The sequence below is a fragment of the Elephas maximus genome, chromosome 6 (genome assembly GCF_024166365.1).
Source record: "Elephas maximus indicus isolate mEleMax1 chromosome 6, mEleMax1 primary haplotype, whole genome shotgun sequence".
In the NCBI taxonomy this organism is placed as follows: Eukaryota; Metazoa; Chordata; class Mammalia; order Proboscidea; family Elephantidae; genus Elephas; species Elephas maximus.
Window position 1 is genome coordinate 83811316 of NC_064824.1, and position 12867 is coordinate 83824182.

Sequence of the window (12867 nt, forward strand, 5' to 3'; positions counted from 1 at the left end):
TGTACATTTTAAAGCCACATTTATATTTAAAATACTATGTAATATACTTTTAATAATAGTTCTTTCAGGTGTTCCTGAGGAATGCATCAAGTCAGTAAGATCATTGTGCAAGTCAGTAAAAAAAAATTTTTTAATAATATTTTATTGTGTTTTCATTTTAAATTCCCATTCAACAATTTCTAACACAAGTTGTTCACTGACACTGATTAGATTCTTTCACAATTCATGAACAGTCTCACTATTTCCATTCTGGTTGCTCCACTTGGTTTCCAAATTTTAGTGTTACTAAAAATCATCTGGGAGAAATTATTTATACTGTAGCTTATTAGGCCCCATTGTCATATATTTTGATTTAATAGAACTTGGATGGAGATAAAAATACTTAGCAGCACAAGTCATTTTGATGAAGAGTACAATATTTGAGAAACAGTAGATAACAACATGAATGCTGCTATTTTTGATTTATTAAGAACATTTTTTGTTTGTTAAAAGTATTTATTTGATCAACTCCATGAAGCATCAGTATTTCAAGTGTATCACTGTGACTCCCAATCTAGTTGGTCACAGAAGACATTGATTTCTTCACCTTGAATTCCATAACCTTTTATATAAGAGGAAAGGAGTATGGTTAGAAAGGATTGAGTGTTCTTGTCATGTTAGAAATACTCATGAAGAGGTCTGTTAATTATTTAAGCCATGTTTTCCTCTAAATTGAGTAACCTATTATGTAGGTTTGGTTTCAAGACTGTATTATTTCCTAGGTACGAAAGTGGAGAAATTTATAAATTATAAAGATAGAGAGAGAGGGAGAGATAAAACCAGACTGTGGCTATCAATTGGATTACCTTAGCATTTTATCTTCTGAGCATTTTTTTTTGTTTTAAGAAAAGGACATAAGAAATATTTTGATTCTTAATTGGGATCAAATACTTAATGATGTTAAGAGATTAAAATGGTTTTGTAGGGTGCTAGTGTAACAATAATATTTAAGATGCTGCAGTTTTTTCAAAATTCTTTTCTTGTTAGCCACATTTTTATAGATGATGTAAGTTTAGTTTACTAATGTTGGAATTAATTGAAATACGGAAATTATTATATATCTTTTTGCCTAGACTAAGCACTTAACTGGGGATTAATGTTCAGTTTTGTAACACACATATACACTATGATTCTGGTAAGAAAACAAAATCGTGGCTGCTTTTATGTACCCCCAAAAATATATCATATATGTTAAGTACATATATCACAAAACATTTTGATTGATTATCTGAACTAGGGAGTAATTCAGTATTTCCCTTTATCATGTATTTTGAACAGAACGTATGCATTTGCTGATTACATTTCTGCAAGGGCTTTCTACCATCTGTGCTCTATAGTTGCTGAAAATGTTAAACCCAAAGGGGAATAAATGACAATAATCATTAACATGAAGTAACAATTAAGGATCTAAATTTGCCAGATCCGAGTTTTCCTACAGTTTATGATTAATGGAGGCAAATACATACTGAAAGCTGATTATGTGTTCATTTTATGCAACACCTAACGGGCCACAGCTTAAGAGAAACAGTATTGGAATCTCTCAAATCACAGTACAAGCTCAATTTGTTTTCCCACTTGCATTGATTTTTGGATAGTACTTAGCAAACTGAATCAGCAATAGTAACTCTTGTACTATAGTGCATTTTAAACAATTTGAGTATATTTATCTCCCAGTCCCCAAAGTTAGCATTGTTTCATCTAGTAAAACGACGTCACCTTGAGTCTTAGAGTAGTTAATACTCTTGAGGACAAATAAAAATGTATCACCATGCAATTCTCAAGCCCTTTTATAAGCTCTAATTTTTCTTGAATATTTACTCTGGTTGTCTTTATGAAAATAATCATAAGATTTGTCTCACACAAATGCCTCAAGATTTCCTTCCCTGTGAGTCTGTCTTCTCAATGGCTGACTTATCAGTTTATTTTTCAAAAGAAATATTACAGGTAGCATAATTTATATAGGAGGAGAAGGAAATGATAAACATAACATACAGATTGTTAAAATATCAAAAATTAGGGAATTTGGATAAGAGATATACAGGGACTTCTTGTAATTTTTTTTTTTTTCAAGTTCAGTGTTATTTCAAAATACAAAGATAAAAGAACAAAAAAAGTTCAGGGATTAAGCATTTCAAGCAATTAAAATCAAGGAGGAATCACTGGGCTTGATGTGGTCAAAGAATTTTGAAATGAGGCACTGAATATGTAGATCACCTAGACTTTGAAGACATAAAAAATGATGAAATATGTTTAATTAGATAAAGACTGAAAGCCAGGTTGAATATCCTAATAAATATGGGAATGTGAGAAGGAGCAGTTCAAGCAAAATGTGTTTAAGAGTAAAGGAAGAGGTTTGCACACTGCTAAAAAAAACAGAATAGGAAATTATAATTTGAAAGTGACAAAAATACAATATTTTCCATTCTCCCCAACTGCAAATTAATTTTCAACTAAGGTAAGAAATAGACAGAACATTCAGAGATATAGTTAAATTTGTATTGGGGGATTTTTTAGCTTATCCCTGAGAAGTATCTTTCTAACTGCCTTTTACAATCCATGACAGGGTCATCAAATCAATTCACTGGGTAGCAAGAAGCGTATATTTAGAACAATAGACTATAACTGATGAGTTTAGGATTCATGATTTTTTTTTTTAGTTATATTAGTGTTTATACTGGTAATGATACACAAAAATGTATTTCCTATTGTGAGTAAAGGTTTAAAAATAAAAGCGAAAAATCAACTGCTCCAGAAAAACTTTCTATTGTCCAAGTAGATTCAATGGAAAGTATTTGAGAAGGTTAGGCATCATTTTGGAGAATGGATTAGTGCAAAAGAAGAGGTGTATGTAGATGATAGTTCAAGAGGGCACATACACACCAGACCAAAACCAAACCCAGTGCCATTGAGTCGATTCCTATATGACAGAGTAGAACTGCCCCATAGAGTTTCCAAGGAGTGCCTGGCTGATTGGATCTGCCGACCCTTTGGTTAGCAGCCGTAGCACTTAACCACTACACCACCAGGGTTCCCAATAAGAGTATTTCAAGTAGTTCAATTGTGTGTATTTGACAGGTTGTTAGTCACAAATGTGTATTTATTGCATTATTCTATTCCTTGAGTTTTCTGTTTCTATGCTGTCATAACTCGCCCACTGGCTAAGGAGGATGATTAATGCCGAGATTCAAAGGGACCATTTATGGGTTTGAATGACCTTGTAATCACTTTACGTAAAAGTTGCTGGGAATCATCAGGGATACTTAAATTATACTCATAAACTCCCAAGGTAATTTGTGTTTTCACTTGGAGTCATTAATAGAATATATTTCTGCTGGGAAAGACTAAATGTATATGAAATGGCAGAGGAAAAGACTATAATTAAAATAAAATTAAGTGATATCCTGTTGGCAAGACTTTTTTTTGTTTTGTTTTTGTAATCCTGATTGTTGTCTTGTCAGTGACATCAAAAATTCTTTAGAAATTTTTAACCAACTTGTTACATGATCCTACATGAATGTGACATTATTTAAAATCATAATTCACTCAAATGATTTTATATTTTAAGGGAGTTTAATAAATATCATATATTAAAGTACCAAGTTTTATGCTAAAAAAAAATACTTCATTTGAAGAATGATGACAATTTTTAAGACTTTGATGTTTTATACTTTTCCAAAAAGGATCAGAGGGAAACTAGAATATTGTTCTGTGAACAACTTAGTTTTGTCTGTTATTGAACTTCATATAAATGAAATAAAATATGTGCTATTTTCTACCTGTATATTTCATTTATCAATACAGTCATCATCTGTGAGATTGATAGCACTTGTTTTATGTAGCACTAAGGCATTTTTTAATTTATATGTAATATTTCATTGTTTGAATATTCTGCAAATTATTTGTATAGTCTATTATTAATGCATTTTTAATTTATATGTAATATTTCATTGTTTGAATATTCTGCAAATTATTTGTATAGTCTATTATGAATGGACAGTCACACCAAACCAAGCCTGTGGCTGTTGAGTCAATTCTGACTCATAGGAACCCTACAGGGCAGAACAGAATTGCCCCATAGGGTTTCCAAGGAGGAGCTGATGGATTTGAACTGTTGACCTTTGGTTAGCAGCTGAGCTCTTAACCACTGTGTTACCAGGACACAGCAGACAGTAGTTAGGCATAATATATTATCTATTTGTACATTTAATAAGACAGACTAGGAAGAAGGACCTGGGAGTCTACTTCTGAAAAGAATCAGCCAGTGAAAACCTTATGAATAGCAAGAGAACATTGTCTGATATAGTGCCAGAAGATGAGACCACAGGTTGGAAGGCACTCACAAGATGACTGGGGAAGAGCTGCCTTCTCAAAGTAGAGTTGACCTTAATTACGTGAATAGAGTAAAGCTTTCGGGACCTTCATTTGCTGATGTGGCATGACTGAAATTGAGAAGGAATAGCTGCAAACATCTATTAATAATCAGAACGTGGAATGTACAAAGTATGAATCTAGGAAAATTAGAAACCATCAAAAATGAAATGGAACACATAAACATCGATATCCTAGGGATTGTTGAGCTGAAATGGGCTGGTATTGACCATTTTGAATTGGAAAATCATATAGTCTACTATGCTGGGAATGACAACTTGAGGAGGAATGGTGTTACATTCATCGTCAAAAAGAACATTTCAAGATATATCCTGAAGTACAACCCTGTCAGTGATAGGATAATATCCATACACTTACAAGGAAGACCAGTTAATAAGACTATTATTCAAATTCACACAACCACTAAGGTCAAAGGTGAAGAAATTGAAGATTTTTATCAGTTTCTGCGGTCTGAAATTGATTGAACATGCAATCAAGATACATCGATAATTACTATTGATTGCAATGCGAAAGTTGGAAACAAAGAAGAAGGATTGGTAGTTTTAAAATGTGGGCTTGGTGATAGAAATGATGCCAGAGATCGAATAATAGAAATTTGCAAGACCAATGATGTCTTCATTAAAATGCCTTTTTCACCAACATAAATGGCAAATTATACAAATGGACCTCGCCAGATGGAACACACAAGAATCAAATTAACTACATCTGTGGAAAGAGACAATGGAAAAGCTCAACTTCATCAGTCAGAACAAGGCCAGGGGCTGACTGTGGAACAGACCATCAATTGCTCATATGCAAGTTCAAGCTGAAACTGAAGAAAAGCAGAGTAAGTCCACAAGAGCTAAAATATGACCTTGAGTATACCCCACCTGAATTTGGAGACCATCTCAATAGATTTGATGCATTGAACACTAATGACCAAAGACCAGACAAGTTGTGAAATGACATCAAGGACATCATACATGAAGAAAGCAAGATGTCATTGAAAAGACAGGAAAGAAAGAAAAGACCAAGATGGATGTCAGAAGAGACTCTGAAACTTGCTCATAAATATCGAGCAGCTAAAGCAAAAGGAAGAAATGATGAAGTAAAAGAACTGAACAGAAGAGCAGCCTGAGAAGACAAACTAAAGTATTATAACAGCATGTGCAAAAAGGTAGAAATAGAAAACCAAAAGGGAAGAACGCACTCGGCGCTTCTGAAGCTGAAAGAACTGAAGAAAAATTCAAGCCTAGAGTTGCAATAGTGAAGGATTCTATTGAATGATGCAGGAAGCATCGAAAGAAGATGGAAGGAATACACAGAGTCATTATACCAAAAAGAATTAGTCGATGTTCAACCACCTCAAGAGACAGCATATGATTAGGAACTGATGGTACTGAAGGAAGAAGTCCAAGCTGCTCTGAAGGCATTGGCGAAAAACAAGGCTCCAGGAATTGACGGCATATCAGTTGAGATGTTTCAACAAATGGATGCAGAGCTGACAATGCTCACTCATCTATGCCAACAAATATGGAAGACAGCTACCTGGCCAACTGACTGGAAGAGATCCATATTTATGCCTATTCCCAAGAAAGGTGATCCAACCAAATGTGGAAATTATAAAACATTATCATTAAAATCACGCACAAGCAAGATTTTGCTGAAGATCATTCAAATGTGGCTGTAGAGTATGAGAAGATACATTCTAATTCATTTTAGGAGACTAACACATTTCCAAACTCAAACTGACATGGACTATACAGGAAAGTTACAGTCTGTCTTAGTTATCCAGTGCTGTTTAGCAGATATACCACAAGTGGATGACTTCAACAAACAGAAGTTTCTTCTCTCACAATCTAGTGGACTAGAAATCCAAATTCAGGGTGTCAGCTCCTGGGGAAGAATTTCTCTCTATTGGCTTTGGAGGAAGATCCTTGTCATCAATCTTTCCTTGGACTAGGAGCTTCTCAGTACAGGGATCCCAGGTCCAAAGGATGCGCTCTTCTCCTAGCACTACTTTCTTGATAGTATGAGGCCCCTGTTTCTTTGCTCCTTTTTCTTTTATATCTCAAAAGAGATTGGCTTAAGACAACCTAATCTTGTACATTGAGTTCTGCCTCATTAACATAAGATAGCTAATCCCACCTCATTAACATCACAGAGAAAGGAAAATCACATCACATCAGGTGACAAAATGGTGGACAACCACACAATGCTGGGAAGTAAAAATAAACCTTTTCATAACCTCTCGGTGTGTGTCAATCTTGACATTTGAACCAAAGCTTGGGTGGGAATCCATCTGGCTCTGTAGGTGATTATAGCATTCTGTATGCCAAAAAATTACACTGTAGATAAAACTTACATATTTCTTGGAAAATACAAGTCAACAAAACTAAAATAAGGGCAGTTAGAAAAGTTTAATAGCCCTATACCTGGTAAAGAAAATAAATTACAATTAAAAACAAAACTTCAGGCTGACTCATTAGGGGGAGAGTAAGTAGGAGTGTGGAGTAAGGTGTATATAAGCTTACATGTGACAAACTGACTTGATTTGTAAACGTTCACTTAAAGCTCAATAAAAATTATTAAAAAAAAAAAAAAAACTTCAGGCCCAGATGACTTCAGTGGTCAATTCTGCCAAACAGTTAAGTAAAAAAATGCTACTCCAATCTCTGCTGAGGAAAGCAGTTTTTGTATCCATTTTTGTACACTAGAAGCCCATGGGCAACTTATACCTATCCTGAGGCATGAGAAGAAGTTGCTAAAACTTCTACAGCGAAGGAGTCTCTAAAAGAACAAACAATAACTTTTCATTTATATTTGGAATATTCTAGAGTCTTTTATTGGAGGGAGCCCATTCAATGTTGACCAATTGGAAAGTAACAGTATCAGTGTGACTAAGAAGAATTTATGAATGAGGCATATGTTCCTTCCAGAACCCAAAAAGGCCTAAGAGATGTGAGTGCTAAGAAGGTCAATAGCTATTTCTTAACAGTGTCAGGGATACAGTGACTCTCAATTTACCACATAATTTTCAGAAATTTAACCAAGGTTGCAGGGCTTTGCATTATGTGTGGTACAATGGCCTATTCTGTGCTTTTAGTGTTTGGATGTCCTTAATGAGCGTGTTCAACAAATCTCCTCAGAGGAGATCATCAATGTAATGTCACGCCTGTGGTCCTGGAGAAAGGTGGATGCAGTTACAATTTTATCTGCAAAGATTATGCATGATGGTAAGACCGCCGAGGTACCCATGGGTAGCCTGATTAAGATGTATTGTGTCCCCTTGCTAGTGGAAGCAAACTGTGAATGAGAAGCTCTTGAAATAGGAACTAAACAGAACATATTTGCCAAATCTAAAATAGCAAAATATTTACCAGTTGCTGATTGGATGAAGTCAGTAATTTGAGTAATAGTGGGTATTTAAAAACAACTGCAACCATACATCAACAGGGAATTTCCAAAAGTTAAAGCTGGATTCAGAAGAGGACTCAGAAAAAGGAAAATCATCGCTGATGTCAGATGGATCTCGGTCAAAAGCAGAGGATACCAGAAAGATTTTTACCTGTGTTTCATCAACTCTGTGAAGGCATTCTACAGGGTGGATCATAAATTACAGATAACATAGTAAGAATGGGCATTTCAGAACACTGAATTGCGCTCATGCAGAACCTGTACAGGGATCAAGAGACAGTTGTCTGAACAGAACAAGGAGATACAGCATGGTTCAAATTTGGAAAAGGTGTGCATCAGGGTTGTACCCTTCCATTTACTCATTCAATCTGTATGAGACTTATTAACAACCTGCAATACACATATGACAAAACCTTGCTTACCAAAAATGAAGATAACTTGAAGCATTTACTGATGAAGGTTAAAGACTACAGCCTTCAGTATGGATTATGCCTGAATGTAAAGAACACGAAAATCCTCCCAACATGACTGATAAACAACATCATGATAAAAGGAGAGAAGATTGAAGTTGTCAATGATTTCCCTGTATGTGGGTCAACAGTCAACATCTATTGAAGGAGTAGTCAAGAAATAAAATGACATATTGCATTTGGAAAATCTCTGGCAAAAGACCTCTTTAAAGTTTTAAAAAATGAAGATGTCACTTGGATGACTAAGGTGTGCTTGGCACAAGCCACGATCATTTCAATCGCCTCATATGCATGTGAAAGTTGGATAGTGAAAAAGACAGACAGAAGAATATTGACACATTCAAACTGTGTATTGGCAAAAATATTGAATGTACCATGGACTGCCAAAAGAACAAACAAATCAGTCTTAGAAGAAATACAACCAGAATGCTCCTTAGAAGTGAGGATGGTGAGACTTGAGCTTATTTATTTTAGATATCATTGAGATCATAAGGAAAGACCAATCAGTAGAAAAGGACATTGTATTTGGTAAAGTAGAGGGTCAGCAAAAATGAGGGAAACGCTCAATGAGATGAATTGACAAAATAGCCTCAACAATGGACTCAAATGTACCAATGATCATGAAGATGGCACAGGACCGGGCAACATTTCATTCTGTTATACGTAAGGTCACCATGAGTAGGAGCCAACTTGAGAGCAACTGACAACAACAATCATTAAAGTTGTTTACAACTTTTGAGATATTGCTACCCACACAAAACTTTAAATGTTTCTGAATCATGCCTCCTTAAGTTAAAACTAATTAATATTAAAATCTGGAGAAAAATTTAAAAGAACATACCTAAAACAAAGTATTGGCATGGACTGGAAAATTCCAGCAAGAAAATTAAAATTTAGAGAAGAAGTTTACAGAATTCCCTGCTGACCTAGAAAGGCAAGATTATAAAGAACATACAGCCTTTACTTCTTGGTGAAACTCTAAGTGATAAATCTGATCTTTCCCTATTGACTAAGGAAAAGCTTTAGGTCACATTTTTAACTCATGTTTTGAACAAGGTCAGAAGGATAACAATTTGATATGTCTTGTGTGGCAGTACTAAAAATAGCAAACCTTTGGTTGTAAGACTACTTTACGTTCTGTTCAATGAATAATTTAAATATCTCTGTACCTCTGGGGTATTAAGAGATATTTAAATGGTAATTTCAACATTTTTCCTAAATTTTTATTCTTTTCATGAAAATATTTTAAACTTTTGTTTAAATATTGTAACTTTTTTTCCAGTGGACTTGATCTATGACCCTCTTTAAAGTTTTTTAGGAAATCTCTAATCATGAAATATATAAGTTGTTTACATTTTTAATCTTGTGATTTAAACAAAGGAGTTTAAGCTTTTTAAATTATTTGTATTACATAATATTTTAATGTTGAAAAGCATGGATATTGGTATCAATCAGTGTTCTGGCACCCAAACCAGAGATACCAATTAGGACAAGTAACCTAATATAATTATGCCTGAGTTTTCTTATCAGGATAAGGGTGGTAATAATATAATTAGCTTATAGATATTTGTGTGAATTCAATGCAAGCATTCATGCAATGCACTTAGCATTTTGCCAGACAGTTGCTACTCAGTAATTGTAAGCTATCTCTACTTGATTGTAAGTTAAAGAAATCCTAGGGCTCAGCCTTAACTAAAATTAACTAAAATGTTAACTAAAATATTCCAACATTGTGGATATATAATAATTTAAGAATAAATTACACATTAAATTTATATTAAAAAGACATTTAGGAGGGGACACTACTTAAATGTTGACTTCGAGTTTCTTCTAATTACCAGAGTTTTCAAAACCCTTTTTACTGAGACTTGTAAAGCCTTTGGAGTCAGTCATGCAAACTCACTGCATAAAAAGATTGTCTTCCCTCTTGTTGTTGAATGTTGTCAAATTGATTCTGACTCATTGTGACCCCATGTGACTAGGTAGAACTCTCCCAAAGGATTTTCTTGACTCTAATGGAATCAGATCACCAGGGCTTTGTCCCACAGAGTCACTACATTAGTTCAAACCGCTGACCCTTCAGTTGGCAGCCTGGTGCTTAACTGCTGCATCCTAGGGCTCATAGTATTCCTTAAAATTAGGAGAAGCTGTGTGAAGGATACAAAAGAACTTTGTATTTGTTTTGCAACTTTTCTCAAAGTCTAAAATTATTTCAATATACGACGTTTAAAATTTTTTTGTTCAAAATTTAAGATCCAAGAATAAGAATTTACTGTGGGTGAAGGACATAATGCCCCATAAGGAGTTTCCATTGGTCTCAAGTTTACAACCACTGTAGATGAAAAGAGGTAACTGTTATGAATCAAATTACTTATTTCATTGTAATTCCCTTCTGAGAGTGATCCTAAAAAGCATTGAATCGGTTTTCTTCCGAAGATTTCTCTAGCAGTGTTTCCTCTAGCTGTTTTGATTAGTTGTGGCTTTTTTGCTAGACAAACACATCTTTGTCAAGTTAGCTAGTGGTAAATTGTACATAAAAATTCTCACTGCAGAAATTTATTGTCAGTTAACGAACCAGCCAAAGTCAAATCAATTTGACTGATGTTCATTTTCAAACAGTAGTCAGGATAGTTCATCAAAGCCATTGTAGTAGTAGCATATATAGTTTAGACAATCCAGAAGCTTAGTTTACTTGACTGTAAATCACAACAAATCAATATATTCTTTCTTCCACTGTATAATGTCTCTGCAAATTTCTTATTGTATACAAAGGCATAGAATAATATATCAGAAAGTAGAATGATGTCAAGTTTGCGTTAGTAATATATCACATTGACACTGTACAGGAGCAGTATCTTGAGTTACAATTTTTACTCTTAGGCTTATTAATTCTTTTAGGCATTTGCAGGTTGATAGCTATGAATTTTAAGAGAAAACTAATTTTTTACAAGTGCCAAGTATGTGCATTCTCAAATAAGAGCTTGTAAGTACAATAAATTAGACTGATTGAATAAGATTGTTATATATATATATATATTTTGTGCTGTATACAGATTTCATGCTGCCAATAAATTGAATTCAAAGCATTGGATGCTTTTTAAATGTTGGGTAATGCTGAACCTAGAAAAATTTCAAGGAAATCAGAAAAGAGAACTGTCTGATCTGATACATAGCATACACATTTCATTTCCATTAATATTTTCATTCTTTCTTCCCACGCTGACATTCAACCCAAAACATACCAGGTGTTCATGATATGAATCCTGATGTCAACCTGTAGACTTTGGCAATTAAAAGAAAAACTGGAATAAGGAATACATCGTGTCCTATAATAGCTTTCACAGTTCTCCTGCAACGCAATCTTAGCTCTTTGGCTCCATATAGGCCTGCTCTGAATATTAAACTCCCTCGTTCCAATAATCCTGTTTGAAATCTACTATTTTACCTTTTTATAATGAATCTTGAAGAACAAATATTGGAAATGATATCATATCATAAACTCTATCTCTTCAGTATAAATTAATTTCCATAATACAAAGAAATGATATTAAGGTATTTAGGGCACACTTAACAGCTAATATTAATGTTGCATTTGAAGAAGTCTTTAGAATATATTTGCTTAAACTAAGAAGTATTTTTGCTTGGCTTAGGTACCATAAATAATATTTTAAGCTCAATATTATGTTAGGGCATGCATGTATGTATATATTTATAACTATAAGATTTACTAATTAGTTTTATATTATTTTTTTTAAATAAATGTTTAATTTTGAGATAGTTGTAGATTGACATGTGGGTATAAGAAACAATACAGAGCAGTTGCCAGTGCCCTTTTCCCAGTTTCCCCAATGGTAACACCTCACAAAGCTATAATATCACAACCAGAATACTGACATTGATGAAGTCCCAATATAGAACAGTTCCATCACCACAAAATCCCTTCAGTGGGCCTTTTATAGCCACATACACACCTCCACCCCACCTGCAACCTTCATCCCCAATCTTCTCTAAACCACAAATTTGTTCCCACATTTCTATAATTTTGCTATTTCAAAAATGTTATATAAATGAGGTCATATAGTATGTAACATTTTGCAATCGGCTTTCTTCACTAGCATAATTTCCTGGGGGATTCATTCAAGTTATTGTGTTAGTTCAATGCTTTTTATTGCTTAGTAGTATTTATGATATCAATGTATCAGCTATTCAACCATTCACCTGGACATATGGGGTTTTTCCATTTTTTATTATTGCAAATATAGCTGCTATGAACATTCATGTACAGGTCTTTTATGTGAACATAAGTTTTCATTTCTCTGAAATAAATATTCAGGAGTACAATCACTGGATTGAATGGTAGCTGAATGTTTAGTTTTTTCAAAGCAATTACCAAAATGTTTTCCAGAGTAGCTATACCATTTTCGCCATCAATACATAAGTGATCCAGCTTCTCCACATCCTCATCAGCATTTGCTGTTGTCACTTTTTTTTTTTAACTTTTTCCACAATGATAGGTATTTAGTGATCTCATAATGGTTTTAATTGGCATTTTCCCAATAGCTAATAATGCTGA